Source organism: Eublepharis macularius, chromosome 3 (genome assembly GCF_028583425.1).
Source record: "Eublepharis macularius isolate TG4126 chromosome 3, MPM_Emac_v1.0, whole genome shotgun sequence".
Classification (NCBI taxonomy): domain Eukaryota; kingdom Metazoa; phylum Chordata; class Lepidosauria; order Squamata; family Eublepharidae; genus Eublepharis; species Eublepharis macularius.
Genome location: NC_072792.1, coordinates 87,646,315 through 87,670,505, shown reverse-complemented (window position 1 = coordinate 87,670,505; position 24,191 = coordinate 87,646,315). Strand labels below are relative to the sequence as shown.

At 41.9% G+C, this 24,191-nt stretch overlaps 1 protein-coding gene across 3 annotated transcripts in view; it reads left to right on the top strand.

Moving 5' to 3' along the window:
- The first annotated feature begins 2,357 nt into the window (after positions 1-2,357).
- Positions 2,358-24,191, top strand: part of NDP (norrin cystine knot growth factor NDP) — a 47,049-nt gene continuing 25,215 nt past the window's right edge. Inside the window, exons 1-2 of one of the 3 annotated variants that reach the window (XM_054974200.1) lie at positions 2,363-2,421; positions 14,692-14,762. The gene's annotated coding sequence lies outside the window, so the exon portion shown is untranslated. Of the gene's footprint in view, positions 2,422-4,442; positions 4,529-14,691; positions 14,763-24,191 lie in introns of those variants that run through there. The other 2 variants (XM_054974202.1, XM_054974201.1) reach the window with 2 other exon arrangements.

The window sequence follows — 24,191 nt, the reverse complement described above, 5'->3', positions numbered from 1 at the left end:
CCTGGCACCCATATTGCATAGGATCCAGAAGTTAGTGATTTTTGTTCCCATGAATAAATGCAAAAACACAGTGGAAAATGGCAGCCACTTTAAGAGGTTCACCATTCACATTTTAAAAGGTAGAATCATCAGGAATTGAAGTAACCATTATAACATACATTTATATGAAATAATCCTACCACTGGCAATGTTGGCTTTTGTTCTTCGTTGTCATTCTCTACCAACCCCTTATTTTCCAAAAAACAATGTAAATGTGTATGTTATTCTTTAGGCAGCCAGAATTCCAGCAGCATAAGGGTACATTATAAAGAATGCACTTGCTTCAAAGGCCCTTAACATTATCATAGGTTCTCTGATACTTTGTACACACATTCAAACAGTTATCTACCATTTGAGAATTTTCATGTGCTGCTTCCACTTGCAAATGTGCATGGATTTGTGATTTTATTGTGAGTTTCACCAAATTGGAAATAAATAATTTGGGCTTTCATCCTTAGCTCATATTGGAAGCAAATTGGGACTTATTTTACTGGGACTTATTTCAGCTACAAGCATAACTCACTGACTCTGACAAGGGATATTGACAAATAAGCAATTTAAAATGTATTTACACCCTTATTATTTGATCACCACTGTTCTATAGAACCCTGGAGACCAGGTCTAATAAAAATTGCTATAAACAATTCCACTACAGAAGGTATCAATGGCCCGCTTGTCAATGAGCATTGGGAATTTTGGAATTTTTTTAACCTTGCAAAGGTAATGAAATAATGTGCCAATGTAAAAGACCTGAAGTAGTTAAATATTTGATAAGCCACAAACATTTGATAAGGATTGGGTAGAAAAATTAGCTCAAACTAACTTAAGACAATCCAAAATGCAAGTGGACCACTTGCTTTGCACCCAGCCAAATCTGACTGTACAGTACATCAAGCCAAAGAATGTTTCCTTTGTTGTGTTCATGATGCTTACTCATCTACAAGCCATTCCCCTTTTAGAGGAGTCTATTTTTACAGCATAATTTCCATCTGTCTTTTGATCTTTTACCACATAAGAGGCTCTGATATTAACAACACTGCCCAAGCCTAAAGAGAGAGACTGTGACAGCATCGACTGAGGACTCCTGCCCACTTGGGGGTCAGGGCTTTTGTTCAGACGGCACTTCTGAATAGCAAGATGTACTCTCCACTCTTCAGCCAAGTGCACGCCTTTGTTTTTAATTAGCTAGATGGCTTTTTATTGTTTGTGTGCTGCCATCAATCCTCCAAATGCTACAGAAATATATGGTGAACCTCGAGGATGTTGGTGATAGGAAAGCATATTCCATCTGCTGTGTGCCTAGTGGGAGTGAAGAACATGGTTTTACATTTAGCATAAAGAGAAGTGAAATTCAGCATTTGTGGTTTGGTTTCATCTTAAGCCATAAATGCATTGTTAACATTATATCTTTGAAAAACAAATTGTTTAAGCAAAGAGAACTGAAAGTATGAACCCAATTTGAAAACGCAGTTGGGGAGTATGATAGAAACTAATGTTTGCAGGTAAACATATATGTTCCGTGGATTTCTTTTGTCTCTCTGATCATTAAAAGGAGAGTTGGCTAGACTTCCAAACTAGTAGGGGAGGTTGAAAGCATTTTGCACCGCTGAATGTGTGCCACTTTGTTCTGTTTGATATCTGGAACAATACAATGCAACCTGTATGAGCAAAGTCAGCACAGTTCACATATATGATAAATCTACCACCAGTCATTCTAGTTGCTGCTCAGACAGTTATCTCACCAGTGACTGAAGCTACAGGGTTCTCAGTAAATGTGAGTGAAGTTTGTGTGAAGAAAGCTACAGGGCATATGTTCTCACAAAACATATTTCCTTTTTATGATGAATTGCAAGTTGTTAGCAGAACTCTAATGAGCATGTACCCAATCAAGGTGTGCATGGCATTTATTTAGGACAGAATTAAGTTCAGACCCAATCGCTACTTCCTTTTTAAGCTATGACACCAGAAATCCTGAATTTCAGTTTATTTGCATCCATTTTTTCATCTCTCCAATAAGAAGCCTCTGCAGAAGGGAGCTTGACTGGTGGCGTTTAGTGATTTCTCAGATAACAAGAGCTTCACATTTCGGTGGAATTCCCATTTGCTTGTGCGCTGCTGCTGCTGCCGCTAGCCTGATTGATATATGACTGCAATGGCACTTTTCCATTTGACATTCTCTCTCTCTCTCTCTCTCTCTCTTCCTCTCCCTCCCTCCCTCCCTCTCTCTCTTAAACAACAGCCCTAACTTTTTTGTGTTGCAAATATAAAAGGGAAGCCATGTGACAGAGGGACAGAAGAACAAAAGCATTTGGAAGTAACAAGACCTCTTTTTAGCTCTCACCAGAAGTCCAAAAGGAGGCAGGAGCAACACATTTTCCAGAGGTAAGCCAGCACGTAATGAAGAGCTTTCTACAGAACATAAAATATCTCATGTGCTTAGTCTGAATTAAGTTGTCTTTTAATTGAACAGCCCATTTTCTGCAACTAGCCTGTTTTATTGTTAATGCACATCGGCTTAAAAATTACCTAAGGGTCTGATGTCTGCGTCTTCTGATTATCAGTGTGCCTTTAAATTTAGTCTCTGCTCCAGATGCAAATGTACAAACAATGAGAAACCAATGATATTTGTTAAGATAAAATGGTTGCATTAGGGTAACTTGTTTTGTAGGGGAGGGGAACCCACCAGATTGGCTTCTTGTGGCTTTAGACTGACATTTATTCTAGATTCTGTTAGAAGAGGAAATGTTAAGAGTGTTTGTGAATCCCCAAAAGTTTTCTGTACTGTCTTTGTCCTGTTAGAATGGGATTTTAGGAGTCCTGACAAGTTTTCTTGTTCAAAAAAGAGATGTTTACTTCCTTTTACAAGTTATGTATGCTGCTGATCCTTTGCCAGTCACCTCTCAAAGTGCTTAGAATAGTTTGAAACAATATGCAATATTTATCTGTAATTTTGCAGGTCACCTTATGCAAAGAGTGGCTTTTTGCTTTTGTTGTGAGGGGTATTTTTTTCCTTTACCTTATTATTTTTCCAAACCCCTGGGAAGTTTTGCTATGGAGTGCACGGCACTGGTTATGGATTAGGATGGATTTAATATGTGCCTTTGATTGGCTCAAACCTGTGAGGAAATCCACAGTGTTTGTCTTGGCTGTAGTACAGAGGAGATATATTGAGCAGCCGGCTTACCCCTTCTGCGCAGCCAATAATGCACTGTGGATATCTGTTTGGCAGATCAAGCCAAAGGATGCTTGGGCAAGGGGCACAGCTTTCAGAAACAATCTGCGGGGCCTCCAACTTGAGCTATTCAAAAAACTTTCCGCTGCTCTGGAATCATTATTTTGCTTTTGATTAAATTTCTCCTTAAGAACAGAGTTCTTAAGACAGAAATGTAACAGGATTTTAAGACAAATATAAACTATATACTTGCGATGTGAATATTAATGGATAATGGAGTTACTTAGTCAGAAGTCGTTACAATGGAGAAATCCCCAAATTAAACTTTATTAAAAGCATGCAGCAGCAACAATCAGATATGAAGGAGAATTAAATTGTCCTGCAAGAAGTCAAGAATATTTAATAGCAATAAACCTGACAGTAGCATTGCAAATATGCTCAGGAGTCAGGGCTCTTTCACCTTAAGCTTTCAAACAGTCAAAACTGGTTGAAAGAATATGGGCAAAAACTAGTTGAAAGAAGAACAAAACTGGTTGAAAGAACAGGGGCACAAAACTTTTTCTAAAGGCTGCATTTGAATCTGAGAGAGTGGGCTGCCCTGCCAGCTTGCCTCCGAGCCATAAGAATAATCTGGATTTAAAAATGGAGTTAACTCCTACAGCTCAGTTTGCTTTTCAGAATGAATAGGCAAAGTGGCATACCTAGAAAGTGACAACGATTGCTCAAAAGACATGACCCCCCTCCCCACAGCACACATCAATTATAATATGTGATATTTTCACCTGAACTGTGCCGTTCACAGCAAAGCAACCAAACAGAATGCATAGCATGTATATCCTAAAGAAGATCTGTAAGAAGATGATTTGAATTTAATCAACACCTTCTTAGTGCTTATCTTCTAATGGAATCCAAGAGCATAATAGGATTACTTAATGCAAGCGCATGTAGATGCATAACTCATTTTCACCAGAGTACTTCTGCCCACTTGCACTTCTAGTTTGTTTGTTCTAGAGCACTAGTGAATACTATCCATAAGTCCCAAGTTCCTGCCTTTGAGTAAAGTTATGGAAATTGGTATGCTCAAAAGAAACTGTTTGGATATGAGTAGAAGCATTCCTGAAACCTTCAGAGAACTCATGAAGCTCAAATGTCCCCATACATGTGCTTGGAAAGGCAGGAATCCTAACTACCATCTTCATTATCGGTTTATTTAGATATAGGGGAGGAGAAAATTGCATCTGATCCTCTGGTTGTAATAAGCAACTTCCTTTGGTCCAATGGAAGGGGCTGGAGAGCAGATATGCAGAATTAGAATGGGTAAGAGGGAATCACTTGTCTTTCTCATGCCATAGAAGTTGTTCAGTGAAGTGTCTATGTGATACATGTACATACATTGCTTAACCCTGTCCGGGCAGCTGAGGGGTACAGCACAATATATTTCTTAAGTTGTGTCCAAAATGGCTCATTCCATCATCTAAATGTAGACAGCACATGAGCCACAGAGCATTGTAAAAATATTCTTAATGGGTAGGAACCAATCTAATAGTAATAATAAATAAGTAATACTGGGTATGTCTATCGTGTTTCATTGTTCAAGACCTTTCACAGAATAAACAATAGCTCTTTAGGACATATCAGTATTACAAAGCCAGCTGGGTGACCTTGGGCGAGTCACAGTTCTCTGGAGCTCTCTCAGCCCCACCCACCTCACAGGGTGATTGTTGTGGGGTAATAATAACACTTTGTAAACCGCTCTGAGTGGGCATTAAGTTGTCCTGAAGGGCGGTATATAAATCGAATGTTGTTGTTGTTGTTATTATTATTATTATTATTACTACCCCTGTCTTTCATTTTGAAGGGGAGAGATCAAGGCCATATATCCACTTTGAGAGTTTGTGGCAGAAGGAAAGACCACCCAAGTCATATTCTTTTATCTACTATTATCTCTTAAACTAGAACTTGGTATTCAGTGAATGGTTTCTAAAGATGTGTTTGTGTAGAAAACATCAGGCAAGGTACCTCCTGTACCTATGAAGATATTATCTCTGTTACTCAACAGAATATATTTTCATGTATAGGTTCTGCTGGAATCAACTGAGTACAGGAGGTGCAGAATTTAACATCTCTAAGATTTTTTTTAAAGAAAAAGGCATGTTTCTAGCCGTTATAGTTGCAAAAATAGGCAATGCAAAGTGAAATCTCAGAGAAAGCCAGTGGAGCACAGCAGATTTTCATTGGTAAGATGGTTAAAGATCATGCCTATCTCTTACTAGCAGCAGAAGAATAAAAGAAGCAAAATAGGTAGAGTTATTTAGCGTGTGTAATTTGCAGGGTTGGAGAATCCCACTTCCTTTGGTGCTGAATTCTTGGTGCAGAATTTTCATGTAGCACAAAATATGATTCAAAGGTGGAAAGTCGAAGGTTGTTCAGAGTTTGGATATCACATCCACCATGTTGGAGTGTTAATATAAAGGTATCCAAGCTAACGGCCTCTAATACAATGCAATTTGCACATTGTCAGGGTGGGGACAGCTGACCCTCCAAATTTGGAAAAACAGTCTCCAATGCTGTCTGTTAGACCAAGTTTTCAGCTGTACTGTCTCTGACAGAGATCCTGCTACTATAAGGAAAGATAATGATGTAACTGTGGAAAACCTTATCCTTCCCTCTGCTTTTTTTTTTTTTATAAATTTTTTATTTTTCATAGCTACAAAACACTACACAAAACTATCACAAGGAAAGGGGAGAGGAAAGGGACAAAGGGGGGGGGTGGAAAAAGAAAAGGGGAGGAATGAACTACAAACACTAAACACTACACTTCAATGTTTCCCTTCATACTGTCATAATACAAAAATAGCTCCATAAAATAATGATGGAGTGGTTAATCATACAGAGAATAAACATTTCAAATTCTGGTTAAACTTTCCTCCCCCTTCTAGGTCCCGGACGCAATTCTCTCTGTGCAACTGCTGTTGCGATGCTCTCCTCCTCCCCCCCCCCCCTCCGGCTCCTCCTTTTCTTCGTTCTTGGTGCAGCAGAGTTCTGGGTTTTTATTCTCAAAATCCTTTAGTTGATCTTCTGATAATATCTTATAGGCCTGATCTTTATATCTGAACCATATTCCTTCCGGGAATAACCATTTGTACTTTATTCCATGGTCCCTCAGAAGTGCTGCAAACTTTTTATATTTAAAACGCCGTTTCCGGACTAGAAATGGAACGTCCTTCAAAATCTTGACTTTCAAACCCATAAAGTCCAAATCCGCATTGTATGAGTTATATAGGATGGTGTCCCGAATCTTTTTAGATGAAAAGTCAATAATGATCTCACGAGGCAACTGTCGCTTTGTTGCATATTTTGAAGAAGCCCGATGGACCTCCAAAATGGCGCTTTTAACCTCTTCTTTAGTCGTCCTCGCGGGTGTCGCCAGTAATTCCGAGACCAAATCCCACAGATCCTCATTTTCCTCCTCTTTCACGTTTTGGAGACGCAAAATTGTCTGCGTTCGTTCCACCTGTAGCCCGATCAGCTGGTTCTCCACCAACTTCAGCTCCTTTTTTGTAGCCTTCACAAGTGACGCACTTTCCAGAGCAGACTTTTCTGCCCCCCCCCCGCTGCTGCCTTAATGGTTTTCACCTCGCTTTCAATTAAGCCCACCCTTTGATCAGTTTCGTTCAGCTTGTCAACAAAGGGTTTTATAGCTTCCACCACCGCCCTGCGTACCAACTCTTCGAGCGACTCCCCCTTCTGCAAGGTAGCCGAGATTGACTTACCGAGAGCGGGACTTTGCCTCTTTGCTGCCATTTTGGGGGGGGGGGGGCGCCAACAAAATTCTGGAACTCAACGAAGGGGAAGAGCGAGTCTTCTTCAGATCAACCTCTCCTTCACAAACGCTTGTAGAACAGAAGGGATTCGCTTGTTTACAGGCTTCCGCCTGTTTCTTTTACTTGCCGTTTCTCGTTGCCCGGCGGCACTCAAGGCGCCGCGCACATCTGCCGGCCTCCATAGGGACAAACGGGCAATTCCCCCCCCCCCCCGCATTGATTTCGGGGAGTTCTTCCCGCCGCGTCCCGGACCCTGGCTCCCTCCCTGGGAGTCCTGGGGGCTAATCCTTGCGGGTCAGCCGCCCGGTCAGGGTGCCCGGTCGTTTCCTCCCGGACCAGCCGAGAGGAGCGTCCGGCATGGCTGAGAAAACGAAACCGAATCCCTTCCCTCTGCTTTTTTCAGCTACATTTGTGCCGTGTGGAGATTCCTCAGGACTTTGTGAGGAATCAGGTTTTAAGATGCCCTTGCACTTTTATCTATTCTAAAAAAAATGGGCTGGGCACACAGGCTAATAAAACTGCAATATTATCCCGGTTTCCCCTTTGCCTGACACCTCAGGAAACTTCCTTTCTTGGGTCCTGATGAGCATTAGCCGTGTGAACACCTCCAACGTCTGTCCCAGTTTCCATCTACATAGCAGCAGGAAGAATCAAGGCTTAATTTAAAAAATTTAATTGGTGACTCGGGCATGGGTAGGATAATATGGGGCATATTTCCTTATGTTTTGGATAACGTAGGAGATGTGCATCATTGTTTTTGTGCATTTTGTGTGTGAAGACATGAAAAACAATCCAATGAGGGGTTTGTGAAAGGGCAGTCAGGGATGAAAAAAGTATTCCTTTTTGAAGGATGATTTGTTATAGCAAAGTTAAAAGGTAGCAACTAGCAAATACAGAGATAGCTACTCCCCCCTTTCTTTTGCAGTGCTGCAATTATACACAGAGGGAACAAGGCAGACCATACCAAGGGGCTGTGTAGCATAGTGTAACAGATACACGTGTGGGAAGCCATGGCTAAGGCAGTATATGGAACACGTTCCAAAGTACCAAAGGGAAACTAGTTGCTGAGGTAATTCTTCCATTCTGCACTTCAGTCCAGAAATGGACATGACAGTATCTGGTGATCAATTTCCCCTCATCGGAGGAACACCAAAGGGCATTGCTTAGGCATATGAGATCAGGTTTCTGAATCTGTATAACACCTTTTGGCCCTATCTAGGGTTCCTTACTGCCCCTATGCATTTCACCTATGCTTCTTCACTGGGCTGTGTATGTAATAGCATCAAGCACTTCTTACAACAATAGAATTTCAGGATAGAATGTCCCCCTGAAATTCTGTTGCCCTGGGAACGGCTTGAAACTATTATACAGTGCCTCCTGAATAAGCGTAGGTGAATTGTGTAGTGGCAGTCTAATGGAATACAACTATTCTGTATCATAGGGTTTTCTTTTGTTCTTTTCCTCTTTCTTTGTGCTCCTCTTCTGCAACTTATCTAGGGTTCCTAAGGGTTCCAATCATTTTAGAACAATGTAAAATGTTTTAAAACAAAGTGTGGACACAATAAAAGCTAATGCTGTTATGGTGCTGTTATCAGACAATCGGTCCAAAGACCTGAAGCAGAAATGTTTTGAATTTTCTCCAGAAGGCCTGAAGGGACAGTGCCAGCTTTAGTTTCTATGGAGGGAGTTCCATAACTTGAGGTCACTATTTGTAAAAGCTTTCCCATTAGGTTAGGATTTTTAGGATTTTTTGGGCAAAGATCTTGTATGGCAGGCTGCAACTTGGCAGGCAAAGCTTTATGGTACAGATGCTGTGCCAGGAAAAAAAAATCCACCCAAGCAAAGTAAAGTCTTTCCTCTATACCCAGACATGCAATAAAACAAAACTGCCACTAGGATAACACCTGGGGAAAAGGACATTCCATACTTGCAGAATTTAATTCCAGAGGTTGTGGTGATGTCCTCTAGCTTAGATAACTTTAAAAAAGAATCAGATTTGGGGGACAGAGCTATTCATGTATATTAGCCATAATAGCTAAATGGAACCCTCATGTTCAGAGGCAGTATACCTCAGAATTCCAGTTGTTAAGGAAGGGCTGTTGCCCTCGTGCATTTTATACAAGATTGCCAAAGGCTGCTGTATTGAAGTAAAAATGCTGCAGTAGACTATTGGTGTTATCCAAAAAAGCTCTTCTTTTGTTCTTCTGACAATATGATATCTATGTTACTGAACAGGATACTTACCAATTAATTTCCCTTGCAAGACCCACTCCAGGCAGGGGTCAACATGGAGCAACTCATGCATGGTCAATTAAGTAAAATACTCAAGCTTGAAAGAAAATGTTTCCTTATCCTCTGTGTCAAAATGCCAGTGGAGTACCGGATCAGATTCAAGGTTCTAGTATTGACCTATAAGGCCCTATGTGGACTGGGGCCAGCATATGTGCGGGACCATCTCTCCCCCTATATTCCCCAAAGGACTCTCTGATCGGGAGGAAAACAGCTATTAGTGGTCCCTGGTCCCAAGGAGATCCGCTTGGCCACAATGAGATCCAGGACTTTCTCGGTCCTGGCTCCTACCTGGTGGAATGCTCTGTCCACTGAGACCAGGGTCCTGTGGGATTTATTGTCTTTCTGCCAGGCCTGCAAGACAGAGTAGTTCTGCCAGGCTCATGGCTAAGGTTGGGCCTCTGCCGGCCGGGGGAAAAAAAGGAAATTTAACCCCCCCCCCCCCGTGAAAAACTGTCCACCACAGTATGCATGCAAAATATTGTAAGTCTTCCTGATGCTGCTGCTGTACAATACAAAATGTTTTAAATTGTTTTAAGATGTTTTTAAATGTTTTAAAATGTTGTTAGCTGCCCTGAGCCCACTTGCGGGGAGGGCGGGATATAAATATGAAATAATAATAATAATGATGATGATGATGATGATGATGATGATAAATACAATCTAATGGACAAACCAGATGTGTGTGTGTGTTTTAACAAGTTGGGTCTGGATTTCCTGGACCCAACTCCAATTCTGAACAGCTTTTGCTTTAACTACAACAGCTGTAGGGAACGGTTGTTAAAAACTAAAGGAGACCCCAAATAGGTAGAGCTCCTGTCCCCCTCAAGCCTACCCTCATGGACCAGAAAAGCAATGGAAGAGTCATTTTTCTATTTTTGCTTCTCCATGTGTAGAATTCTGTGCATGTGGAGCAGCAAAAACAGGGTAATAACTCATTTCACTGCTATTTTGCATAGTAAAATGGCTGGGGGGAGGGGGCCCTTCCTCCCCCTGCAGTGGCATTCCAAGCCTGTTTGGGCTCTCCTTTATTCCCTGCAACTGCTGTGAGGCTGTGGCAAACCTATGTTGGGTCTAGGTCCACGGACCCAACTTCTTAAAAATCCATGTCTGGTTTGGTCCTGACTTGTCCTAAAGGACCAGAGTATGGCTAATCTCCTTTTAAACAGATCAAGATGGGTAGCCATGTTAGTCTCTATGTAGCAGTGCAAGAAACCAAGAGTCCAGCAGCACCTATAAGACTAACAGGTGCTACTGGACTCTTGCACTCTTCCACTCCTTTTAAACATTTCAGCTATCTTAATCTGTATTGCTTGGTGTTTGTACTATTCACAAAACTACTCATTATACCACCAAACTTACAGTTAAAGCAAAATCTTGTGCCTGTGAGTTCCGTATCATCATTGCATAGACAACGTGTTCCACTCTGCCAATTTTCAGATGACTGCCTCTAACCGTGACATTGACTATTCCTTGTTCTCGTAACCTGAGACAGGGTGACTATAATACTTTGATCCAGCATGTCTGTTTGAGTTGCTACTTGGTGTGTGGCTGTTTATGGGATATAAATCCTACATGATAACTTCCATAATAAAATATAACTGGGATTGCATGAGCCCATTTGTCCAATTCCCTTCGGACTAGGATGTGGATCATGCTGATGCCTTGCAGTTCTGCTCACACATGGGGTGGGAGGGGGCGTGATGCTGTCTCCTGGTCTGACTTACGATCAGCTGTTATTTCCTTTTTATATGTGTCAGTGTGGAACATATTAAAATTTCTCAGTAATGGTATGTATGGAATCCCTTTGATGCCCCACCTCTAACTTAGCAGAACAATAAAAGCAAGGTTGTAGTAAGCCTTTGAGCAGCTGGTTGTCTATATATTCTTTCTTTTTTCACATAATCTAATTCAGAATAGAATTTGGATAGTACTGGCACTACCACTTCCAAGCCGCACCGGCTCTCATTCTGTTTGCTGGAATTTCATTGTGTTGCTTGTCTGATCATGGTGCTTTATAAATGGCAGACAATGTAGTCTTTCTTCTGGATATTCTCACCATTTGTCCATCAAATGTTTTGTCCAGCTGATGCTAAGGAGACTCTGAGCTACCAGGAATTCCAGTATATCAATATTATTCTAGTGACCAAAAAACAATCAATCAGCGTTAGGGAGTCTGCTGATAAAGTTTTCATGCTTATTATAACTGAGCCATAATCCACTTTGGCATGGCAACATCGAGGAAGGGAAGGTTGTGTTGCCCTTTAAGACATGCAAGTTTAGGGTTGGAGTTAATACTCAGAGTTTGGTTTGGCAAAGGTTAAGCATACCATGCCAGTGACATGCATATCACTGCAGCTCAAACTGAATGAGATGTCATTCTTGTTACAAGAAATGAATTGGTACCTTGGGTGTTTCATCTGTTTTCATGCAGTCCTTCTTTCAAGGAAACTGTCATCTTGCCTGAATAAATTCCAGCTAAGAAATGCAAGGACATATCCCCTGGTATGATGTTGTGCAACCATAGTGTTCTTTTAAAATTTATAACAAATTATTTCTATCTTCTATCCTCAAGAGATAAATTGTTTCTCAGGTGCTAATACATCAAAATAAACCACAATTAATAATTATGCTTCTAGGTATGTTGTTACTTGCTATTTCCTGGAATTTAGATTGTAATATTGCTGTTGAGAATATTATTGAATAAATAAAACAAAAATGTTTTTAAATTTTTTAACAACAGTTTGACTACTCTCCTCACTGATACAGTGTCTCTCTGTCAAGTGGCTATTTCCCCTGAGAAATTTGATTCACCAACTTAACATTATTTAACTTAAAATTAGTGATGATGACTCACACAAAATTTGGAACTATTTTTGAGACTCCCTCCCTTATCATCCTGAGTCTCAGACTGTGCAGGATAATTCATTATCTATCACATTATATATATATATATATATATGACAAAAGTGCCTTTGAATAGCTTTATCCACAAGACAAAGAATCATTACTGAGCTCTTTAATGGCTAGAGAGCCAGACTAAGATCATCTCCTCACTCTGTCATGAAGCTTGCTGGGTGATTGTGAACCAGTCACACACACTCTCAACCTAATGTAACTCACATGGTTGTTATGAGGATAAAATGGGGAAGGGGGAACCACGTGTGCTGCTCTGAGTGCCGTGGAATAAGGGCAGGATAAAAATGCATTAGATATATTCACCAGATACCAAGGTTTCAGAATATTCATGCGTATCCCCTTTTTCACACAACTGCATTTAGATATTTGGTGTCTGAGCATAGGGTGCATATGTGCATGTGCCTGATTGCTGAACAAAATAGGATAACCTTTCAGATGACAATCTGGATGGACAGTCCTCCCAAAGACATTTGTAGGCATGGATTTTACTGCTTCACATACATTTTTACAAGTTTTTAAAAACTGGTATCTACACTGCTTCTTAAAATTTGGGAGCTGGGTTTATCATTGTTGACCCTCCTTTGTTACTATCTGCACTAGTCAGTGACACTACTGAAAAGTGGAACCAGCTTCTGGGCTATAATAAAAGTTATTCTATTCAGGTCTCTTAGGAGCCTGTTCAAAGATTCCTGGCAGCATGCAGAGAAACAATAAATAAAGCCATCTTTTTGTCCACCAATAGTTTTCTTTAGGAGTGTGAAAACTCTTCGGGTTTTTTTGTTTGTTTCTATTCACTAAGCATGTTCCTCATAGCTCCAGGGAGGACAATCCCTTCCATTTTGGTTCTAGCTGGAGGACAATTATTGCTGAAAATATCTCTGCAATTGAACTCAGCCCCTAGATTGAATGATGGCTTTAGGATTCTTATCTCACTCTTACTGTGGCTATCTTACCAAAACCCACGACTCCCCATCCTGGTGGTAACGGGCTCATATAGCTAGTGACTGGTTTGTATATTGTTCTGGATTAGATTTTAATTTCTCATAGTTACATTTCACTCTGCATTCCATGCTTCTGGACCCTAGTGTTTTGTTTTGTCCCCCTCCCCAACCCATCTACATAAAATGAATGCAAAGTGAGAATTCACCAACAGAGTCTGAAGAAATGAGCTTGAGTCCATGAAAGCTAATGCTGGAATAAAATTTGTATAGCATTTAAGGTGTTGCAACACTCCTGTTTATTTTTGAAATCAGTTAATTTCACTGATCTCAGTGATATTCCACAATTAATTTACTGTTCTGCTTTTTTCTCAAAAGAATGTTCTTGCAACTGCTGACAAATGTAGGTTCTGGTAGACTGAAAAAGCCTCTGATTACAGAAAAATTCTTCCTACCAATAAATTCTTGACTCTTATTTTAATTTTAGAATGCCACCTATCACATTAGAGAAGATGAAAGGTTCCTGCCTTAGAACAAAATGCTAGTTCACTGATATTTTAGAACAGAATTCTTTCTCTCTCTCTGTTAGTCAATACAACGATGAACTATTTGCTCTGCTTCCTGTATATACTGATGGCTGATGGCACCAAGGTGCAGAATCAGACTGAAGCTTCAAGTCAGGGCATAGACCTGGAGACTGGGAGACTGGCAACTTTGTGGAAGTCTTAGACTGGCCATTTTTATACTGGTCCCCTTTTATTTAGAGGGCTAATTGTGGAAGCAGCATGGGCTATGCAGTCTACGCAGTCTTCATTCCACTACTGACACAAGGGTATTTCCATTGCAAGATGAGTGCCTGACTGACAGCATAGGTGTATGGATACACTCAATGGAGTTTACCAAAATTAGTAGGAGAGGTCTCAGCCAAGTCACTATTGAGCATGGAGTAGTCTGTCTTTTCTCTTTGCCAGTGTAAATGGGGTTTGTTTGCTATCTTGGAGCCTCTTTGAACATTTCTGGGTGAAAGAAACTTCTAGGAAAGAATCAAGTCTCAATCTAGATAAACCAATAATGAGGTGCACTCTTAATGATTCTGGGGTCCTGGGCAAAATTCCAGGATGGCACCCTAGAATCATTGCCACCTCACCCCCGGGACAAGCAAGAGGTTGGTCTTGTCCCTTGCAAGATTGGTGAGAGCCACCACTGCGGCCAGAAGCCAGCTGTCCAAGTCCCAGATGGGGGCAGGTGCAAGCAGCTGCAGAAGCCTGCTCTTCTTCTTTCCCCCTTCTTTGAGGGCAGGGTTTGAGCAGCCCCTCTAAGACACAGGGTAGCTGTCCCTCTTGTTCATTGGCTAAGATTGCCCCTGATGAGCAACCATCTTACACAAAGTTTCTCATTTCCTTTGTAACATAGTACATACATACTAGACTCAGTATACACTACAACTGACACATCGGTTTCCTGAAAATTCTTGCCCAGAAATGTTTTCCATAGGAATTTCTCTTGACAGGGCTTAAAGATGCAAGTCTCCAACACTGACAGATGTTACAGCAAGCTGCCACGTCTTGGAAGCTCCGTGTGGTGAGTACTAACATCCAGTATGTTTGAACACATGTAAATGGCATTGGGGTCAATAACTATTTCCACTTTATTGGAATACCCTCTGTCAAAGATCTTTGCCTTTCATTGGGCGGTGCCTCTGACAGGAACAACACTGAAAGATGCCAGTGGGATTTGCTTTGCAGTGCAATACTAAACTAAACGAAACCAAACCAAACCACACCGTTCAGTGGATATAGAAGGATGTTAACTCTTTTTAGGGTGCACTTCCCATAATATTTGCAGATGCTTAAAGCATGTATTTCTTGACAAGATGAAGCTGATGAAATTTGGGAATACCTGGAAAATTTTAATAGCAACAACAAACATGGAACCCACTCCACCCACAGAAGGCATTAAGAAACAGGATGCCCAAACAGTTTGGCACCAACATTTATTTTCTTCAAAGAACAAAAATTGCAGACACTTTTTACCCATTTTTTTTTCATTTTTAAGCTTAATCAGTAGAAAAGAACTTGAAAGTGACAAAAAGTTATCTACTAAGGACAACTAAATCAGCTTCATTTGAATGACTGTTTTAAGATTGTTTCAAAATACTGACAAGAGGGCTGCAGGTGGATACTGTCCGTATTGTTATTGCTCAGCAGTCAGAATGGGGGTGGCACAAAGGACACAAGGGCTAGAAGTGAGCAGACCCATCCTTAACATTTGGACAATTGTACTAAAAATCCATACAATCTTTTGTAACAAAATGTTGTTTATACAATACTGGATTAATATGTGTAAATTGTGGGCCAGATCTTCAACATTTGTAAAGCAAAGTAGTTCTTCTGAAGCCAATGTAGCTCTGCCAATTGACATCATGAAAGATCTAGCTTCAAATGTTGAACTTGGTGTCTGGATAAAAATTTATGTTGGGCGGGGAGTGATCTTAATTTGTTTGGAAATATATGTTGCTTCAGTTCTCTATTTTCACCTCTTTCCCTCTGAGTGAATCACAGCTGCTTTATGACTTCATCAGGCATTTTTAAGTTGGACTACAGTGTAGGGCAAGGGTTTCAAATGCACTGTTAGGCTAACATCATTGTCTGCCCAGTCATCAACAGGGCAGAAGTGCTTAAATAAGGAAACATGGGGAAGGGGGAGGGAAACAAACCAGCAGTAGTAATGTTTATTTACAGACAAAGGACATCCACTGGATATTTCTTCTGCACATGCCACATGGAATGAATGGGAGATATGTCTAAGCACACCTATGCTTTTGTCTCATGTGACTGCTGATTCTTGTATAAATAAGTCATAATATTTTACTGAGCTAAGGGTTGTTGTACTGAATCAGTGTTTGGTAGATTGCATAGAATTTTGGCTTGAATTTACCCATGCCACTTTTAATCTCCCACTGTTGGTATGCCAGGTGTGAAAAAACAGCAGTGCAGTGTTTAACATGTGTGTATCTGTGGCTATGCATGATATTGATTCCTGTGCAACTTTCCTGTGCTTTACAATGCACATGCAAGTTCAGTCTTAGTTACTCAATAGTATATTTTTCCATAATAGTACATTTTCCCAGTCATGGAGCATGATTGAGCATAGGCTTCAACACAGAATGTACATGCAACACAGAATAAAACATTCAATATCACTGTACATTGTTCTTTATAGTGATTTTTCAGACATATCCTACCTGAATAATTTCCATCTAAGTATTATTTCAGGCATAGAAAATGTTGCGTAGCACAGCCAAAGATTGCATATGTTTCATATGAAGAAGTTTCTTTAGTTTTCAGATATTTAATGGTAGCAGCAATCAAAGTTTCATGTTACCTCAAGGACCAATTCAAAATGTTACCGCTCCATATGGAAGCCCCTAAAAATGATTCACAGGATGGCAGCATTTGCATGGATTCCATAACATTTGGATTGCCCCAGGAGACCCTAGGCTAGAGCTCAACAGCAAAGCACATGCTTTGTGCTTCAAAGGCCCCAAGTTTTATTCCTTACGGATTTTACTTAACAAAGTTGGGAATGACTGAAATGTAGCAGAGCAAGGTTCCATACTTCCTGTCATTCAGGTTTGGCAGTAGTAAGATATGTGGATTGTGGTTCTGACTCAGAAGATAATCCAAAGAGAAAAAAAGAGCTGTGCAAACTCCTCATGACATCAGAGACTAAACACATCTCTTATACACTAAACACTGGAAAAAATACGCAAAATAAAATTGGACACCACGCTGGTCACATACAAAACTTGAAAAATTGATCTGTAACAGATCTGCTGTTTCTATAAGTTAATACCTTAAATTCATGCATTCTTAGCTCAGACTAGCCCAACCTCGTCAATGCTCGGAAGCTAAGCAAGGTCAGTACTTGGATAAGAGACCACCAAGGAAAAAATGGGGCTGCTGTGCAGAGGAAGGCAATGGCAAACCACTTTTGCTTATCTTTTGCTTTGAAAACCCAATTAGGTAGAACTTCATGGGGTCACCATAAATTGGTTGCAAGTTGCGACTCACTTTACCAGTCAGACAAGAAGGTGCTGCTTCAAACTTAAGCATGGATATGAAGGGAAAGCTAAATTGAACATTGTGGCCCATGTCATCCACAAAGCCCTTGCCTGAGCTAGGAACATTAGTGACCTTGCTTTGTTCTCCTTGCAAGCAGAACAGGCTGAGCATCCTTCTATAGAAACAATACGGATTGAGAGCTTAAATCAAAAACCACTCCCCCCCCCTCATATTTGCTGATTGGGCTGCCCTGTGCCCACTGAGAGGCAATTGGTGGTGGAGTTCTGGAGGGAAACGTACTTTTCATACTTGTTACACTCTCATTTTTTTTAAAGCCAAGCCAGGAAAGGGTTAAAATGCTGCTGCTTCATTCCCTCTGGGCAGCTTCCTTGCCACTGTGTAAAGCGCTTGTTTTTTTTCCCTTTTAACATTAGGAGAAACCTGAAACAGCCACTTAAGCCTTTCCTGGCTTTTAAAGCCAGGAGGAATGTGCAGTTATGTTACAATGTTATAACCCATTCCTGACTTTGAAAAAAAAGAGAATGTGAACATACCCCCCTCCCCCTGGGGAGGAAGGGAAAAGCAGCCATTTAACCCTTTCCTGGCTTTTAAAGTCAGCAGGGAATAAGCAGCAATGTTAGGACTCGTTTCTGGCTTTGAAAAAAGAATTAGAGAGTGTGTGTACTGGGAAGAAAGAAGCAAAGGGAGAAGCAACCTTATGGCCCTTACCACACTTTACTGATAAAAATGGTGGACAAGTTGTTCAGAGAGCTGAGGAGGGTGGGAGTCATTACTGGCAGACAGACCAATCAGCTCACAGTGAAAGGAAAGGGGGGAAGGAACAGGAGTTTTTGATTCTTCACAGAACACATGCCAGCAGCAACTGGGCAGTAGCTTAAAAAATTGTGGAATGTGTGCAGGGGAAAAAACAAAGAAAAGATGGACAAATACCGTTCCTGCTTCCCATGACTCCCTTGCAGGTGCAGAACTTGGGAAAACGTGGGAAGCAGGATAGATTTGGAAACACAGTAAAGTGACCTTTACACTGAGTCAAAACATCAATCATGGACCTTCAGTGTCTCTTCTAGTTTAAGCACAAGCTGATTTTACAGACTTAGCTGGTTTATAGTAGAAATATGCAGCCTACTTTGCCTAGAATTTGTATTCAATTATCTTCCTCATTTAAATCTGCATTAACAAATTTCTCACTGGGCACATATAACACAAGAACTACTGTGAGGTGTTTGTGGTGTTGTGAAAACTGATCCACATGAAAATATGATTGACTAAGGAGGGATCTTAAACCTACAGACTATGGATCTCTTGCGTCTACATGCCATTCAGTTCTTAACTACTTAATCTAGATCAATTTCAACTATCTGGTTCTACCATTGCAATCACAAGCACAACAAGCCTGGAGAGGGTAGGAGAAGTACACCTCACATATCCCAAATGTTCATCTAGAAGGACAGTTAAGTGCATGAGACAACTGGCCTATGTTAAATAATCTTGATTTGTGCTATGAAATTTATAGGTTTGATGGATTTCAGTTAGTTTTATATATGGTTTTATGGCATGATAATAGTGATGCTATACACTGCTGCAGACATTTTGGAAAGGCAGGTGATGGATGGGTAGATAGGCTTACTCAACTCTTTGAGTGCATTCATGCTATTAGTTCATTTGGGAATTATCACGATAAATTTTGTATAAGGAGCTGCCCTTAGTGGATTCTATCTGCAGATCAGGAAAAGGCTTTTTCTAAGGACAGTGTTTACTGTCATAGTTATTGCATGAAATATTGGTAGTCCAGGGAAACCTACATGGACCAAACAGGTTTCCCAGATACGTGGATTTCCACACTTCCCAAGTGCAAGCAAGCCTGATTCAGATCACCATGGCATGTTGTGTGGCATGTTGTGTGAGGGACCTTAGACCTTCTCCTGGGTGCCATTTTCCTGATCTGTAACAGCTCTGGGAAGTTGTTACTGAGGCAGTTTTTAGTTGGAAAAATTGTTCAGACAGAAAGGCCTAAGTCCTCTCCCAACATTTTCCATTATGTCCATATGTGCCTGGGAAGAATGGAACTCCAGAACATGTCTCTTAACTAGAACCAGGGATGCCCCTGGGGAAAAGGCAATATGTAGTTAGGTCCACAGTGTGTTGTGTAGTGCTAAGGAGACATGGACAGTCTATTAAAGGGAAAGTGTCCCTGAAATTTTCCCATATCTTTGGTTTACAAGAACTGTGCAGATAATAATCATGGCTAGCAGAGGTTGATCTCACATTACTATCCTATGTAAGCTCTTCTCCCAGCTAGGGTTGCCAGATTGTTTGCTATGATGGGAAACCTCCTGCCCTTTGGGTCTATGCCCCACTGTTGCTTGTGGGGGCAAAATGCGGGGGACCTGGCATTGTACTTTTGGTTTCAGACCCAATATGATGCTCTAGAAATTTCCCAAATATTTATGGTAAAAACCATAGAGATAAGGGACATTCCTAAAGTTTTGCCAGCTCTGTGACATCATTTCAGGTCTAAACCCAAAAATGACATTATAACATTGCAATACATAGATTCAGCAGTCACTGCCCCATTATTGCTCCCAGAGCTTGCCAGTTGGGGACTAGCAACTAGGGGTGTGCAGCCTGAAAAGATACGGGTTAAAAATTTGGAAATACCATAATTCCAAAGCAGCAAGCCACTTCGGAATTATGGTATTTTACTTGCTTTGGTATGCTCTGTAAATATTCGGAGCATACTGAAGTGAGGGAGGGCAACCCCTCCACCCCCACCTCTCACCCCCCTGGGGCGACCCCCCACCCACTTACCTGGCCAGAGGGTGAGTGGGAGGGTCATCAGCTGGGCGGCAGGTCACCGCTGCTGCCATGGCGGCAGCAGCAACAAAGGATGCAGCAGCCTGGAGCCAGCCGGCTCCTCTGCTGCCACACCACCTCCTGAGCCTGCAGGGCAGTGGGGAAAGCCAGAACCACCTCCTCCAGCCCTTCCTGCCCCTCAAATGGCCATGGCGCTGCAGTGGCCATTTGAGGGACAGGAAGGGCTTTCTCTGCCTCCTCCGCTGCTCTGCGGCCCCATGGGCAGCAGGGAGGGCCGGAGCCACTGCCGCCGCCGACGCAGTAAGTTGGGGGGTGGGGGTAAGGGGCGGGGGCTGGGGGGCCATTTAAAGGTCTCCGCCACTGCTTGCAAGCAGCGGCGGGGCCCTTTACACTCAGGCCTGAAGCTTTCCGAAGCATTACAAATGCTTCGGAAAGCTTTGATTCAGGATTTCCAAATCGCTGGCCCCGATTCGGAAATCATGAATCTTTACGGATCGGGTTCAATTCAGGCATTTTTTACGAATTGGATTCCTGAACCACACATCCCTACTAGCAATCCTTCTCCTAGCCCTTGTGGTTGTAACTCGCCCCTGTCTTGTTTCTAGCCAGGCTCAACGTAAGGCTCATAGTTCTAACAGAATTATGACTGCTATCATTACTATAGTTTACTACAGATATCAGTTATGACAGATATCATTTTTCCTGGAGTAAATGGCAGCATTTTGAGGATAGATTTTGGATTATCAACCTCCAGATGGATACTGGAGATCTCCTGGAGTTATAACTGATCTCCAGACCATAGAGATCAGTTCCCTTGGAGAAAAGGGATACTTTGAAAAGTGTTTTCTGTCCATTATACCTCATAATAATAGCAGCTGAACTTGTATACTGCTCTTCTAAACAAATTATTGCCCACTCAGAATGGTGAACAAAATTACTGTTATCATTATCCCCACAATACAGTTGGGGAGCTAAGACTGAGAGGAGTGGCTTACTCAAGGACTCCTATAGAGTTCAGGACAGTAGAGGAATTCAAACTAGCAGAGTGCTGACTTACAACCCAACCACTTAAGTATGCTTGCCAAGAATCCTTCCCTCCCCAACTCCCCTCCTCAGGATCCACCCCCAAATATCCAGGAATTTCCCAATCTGGAGTTGGCAACTGTAGACAGACTATATGGTACAGTTTATCACAGTTTTGAAGAAATGGAAGTCTTAGAGAGGTTACAGGGGGTGGTTTCTTTACTCCTGTTCTCTTATGGTATACTATAGAGACTAGAAGAAACTGACTGTCACCTATAAAGACTAGAGATGGGCATGAACCTGAATACAAACCAAAAAAACCCATGAACCAGCCTGGTTCGTGGGTTGCGAACCAGTGGTTCGTGGAAGCTCATTTCCATGAACTGCTCGGAGTGGTGGGGAAATGACCATTTAAACTTTTCCTGCTGCTTGCAAGCGGCAAGTCCCTTTAAACTATCAGGTGGCAGGTGGCAGGGGGCTTTGGGCTGTTTAAAGGGCAGGGGGATCCCTCCCTGCTGCCTTCCAGCTGATAGTTTAAAGGGACCTGCTGCTTGCAAGTGGCAGGAAAGGGCCCTTTAAACTATCAAATGCCCTTTTCCCTGCTGCTGCTAAGTGGCCGGAAAGGGGCATTTAAACCCAACGAACCATGAACTGGTTTGTGAACTTGCCCCAGTTCGTGGGGGTTCCTGGTTCCTGGTTCATGAAAATGCCACAAACCACGAACACCATGGTTTGGGTTTTTTGTGGTTCATGCCCATGTCTTGTAAAGACACTAAAGTTCAGAGGCTGGTTGAGGATTGAAAGAAAGATGAGATTACTGGTTGCTGGCATCTTCCTATGGGTCTTCATACTGGATTTCTCTACTTGATGAGGATTTCGAGAGCTTATTGTGGTTGAGTGGAACAGAACCCGAGAGTAGCCAGTTATAGCTACACAAATATTTGGGATGAAGAGACTGGTATGACATACAGAACATGGGCATACAGAAGCCTACAAGTGATGTAAGACAAGGGGAAAATGATACAAGGTGGAAAATGTACATTTAATATCTGAATTTTGTTGGAAGAACTTTACTCAAAGAAGGGAGGAATTGGAGCAGCTGACCTTTAACCTGGCCAGGAAACCACATGAAGTGACATCATATTCCTGCAGAGTTCCCTCCACTCCCCAAACTCTTCGCTCTCCAGGCACCTCTCCCAAATATCCAGGAATTCATGAAGCCAGAGTTAGCAACCCTAGGAAGGGTGTACAGCAGGGCACCTATCACCAGATTTGTCACAAGTCCAGCCCTGCCTCTTTGAACCATTTAAAAGGGTCTATCAGTTTTCAATGGCTTTTTTCTTTTTTTCCTTTTCTGCTATTTTTTCCTTTTTTGTATTGTCAGCACCTAAGTGCTCATCCTCTACTGCTCTGAAGCACTCAACTGCCACAATTTTAAATAGTCATCCCCCCCCCCACCAGAGAAAGACAATCTCCCCTCTTTCCTTAGTACAAGGACATTGTTTCCTGGAACAAGCACTAATAATAATAAGCGGGAAAAATACATTTGCATATGTATTGCACTTTAGAGTGTTCAAAGCGCTTCCCATACATTATCATGAGGTAATCCTTACAATAACTGTAAATCCAAGGTCAATATTATTATCCTCATATTGCAGATTGGGGGAGGGAGTGGATGGCTTGCCTAAAGACACCTGGTGAATTTGTAGCAGACTAAAGCAATTGGCCAGACCCTTCTAGGTATTTAGGAGCATATATGAATGCATGCAAACACAACTGATATGCACAGGTTATGTTATACAGGGTTAGAGGGAATGAACCTGTAGCAGAAAGCAGAAAATCTGTTTTCCGTATAGCTGCCATTCACACAGCAATCTCCTTCTTGGATTTTATGTCTGTTCTTAGATCTCAACTTGGCAGGTTGCACAAACACAGCAGGAAAACAAATGAACAAAAAACTTTTCCAAATCAAACTTGCACCTTCTATATGGTAGAGCTGTACCTACAGCTGAAAGGGAAACTGTACAGGCTGCAACCAATACAATTTAGGCTGCCAGCCAGACAATGCCTTCCTGTAGCACAGTGGTTAGGTGGTGGGGCTCCAAGCCAGCACTCTGCTGGTTTGATTCTCACTGCTACCATGAACTCAGCAGAAGGCCTTGGATAAACCACTCCTTTCAGCCCCAGTTCCCCAGCTGTAATGTGAGGATAATAATAACATTGTCTTGTTCACTACTTTGAGTGGGTCTTAATTAGAGATGGGCACGAACAGCAATACGAACAAAAAAAAGCCACGAACAACCCAATCTACTGTTTGCGAACCAGCTGTTCATGAGGCCCCATTCTAAACGAAGAGGTGGTCATTGCAAGCCTCGTTTGTTGCTGTTCGTCTTGCTGTTTGTCAAGACAGACAGTCTGGCACCTGTAATCAATTCCCTTGGCAATTTAGGCAGGGATTGTCTGAACTCTGTCTGAACTCCTGCTGTTGCCCTGGAAACCCCAATCTAAGCCCAATTTAGCTTGATAGGCAGGTCTTCCTTTCAAGTGTGGAGCTCCAAATTTGTTACAACAAGGGAGGAAAGAGCAGGGGGGAGGTGGGCTCCCAGCTCTGACTTTGCTGACAGTGCAAAGTTCCAGGGCTGCTGCCAGGCTTCAAGTTCCAGGGCTGCTGCCAGGCTCTGGGGCCAAGCTATTATTTATTATTGGTACCTTTCCTGGTGCCTGTCCCTTTCTGGGAGTGGTGCAGTAGGGATCTTGACTTGGATGATGGCTGGAGCCTGCTGGCCCCCACAAACAGCCAACCACGAACATGTTCGTGAACAGGGCCATGTTCGTGGTTGTTTGTGAGTCTCTGTTCATGGATGGCAACGAACAACAAACATCGTTTGTTTGTTTTTTTCTGTTCGTGCCCATCTCTAGTCCTAATCTGTCTAGAAGAGCAGTATATAAGCACACTATTTTTATTATACTATTATTCAATGGTGTTGGGCTATCCTGTAGGAGGGGCTGTAGCTCAGTAGTAGTGTGTCTGCTTGGCATGCAAAAAGTCCCAGGTTCAATCCCAGCATCTCAAGTTAAAAGTATCAGG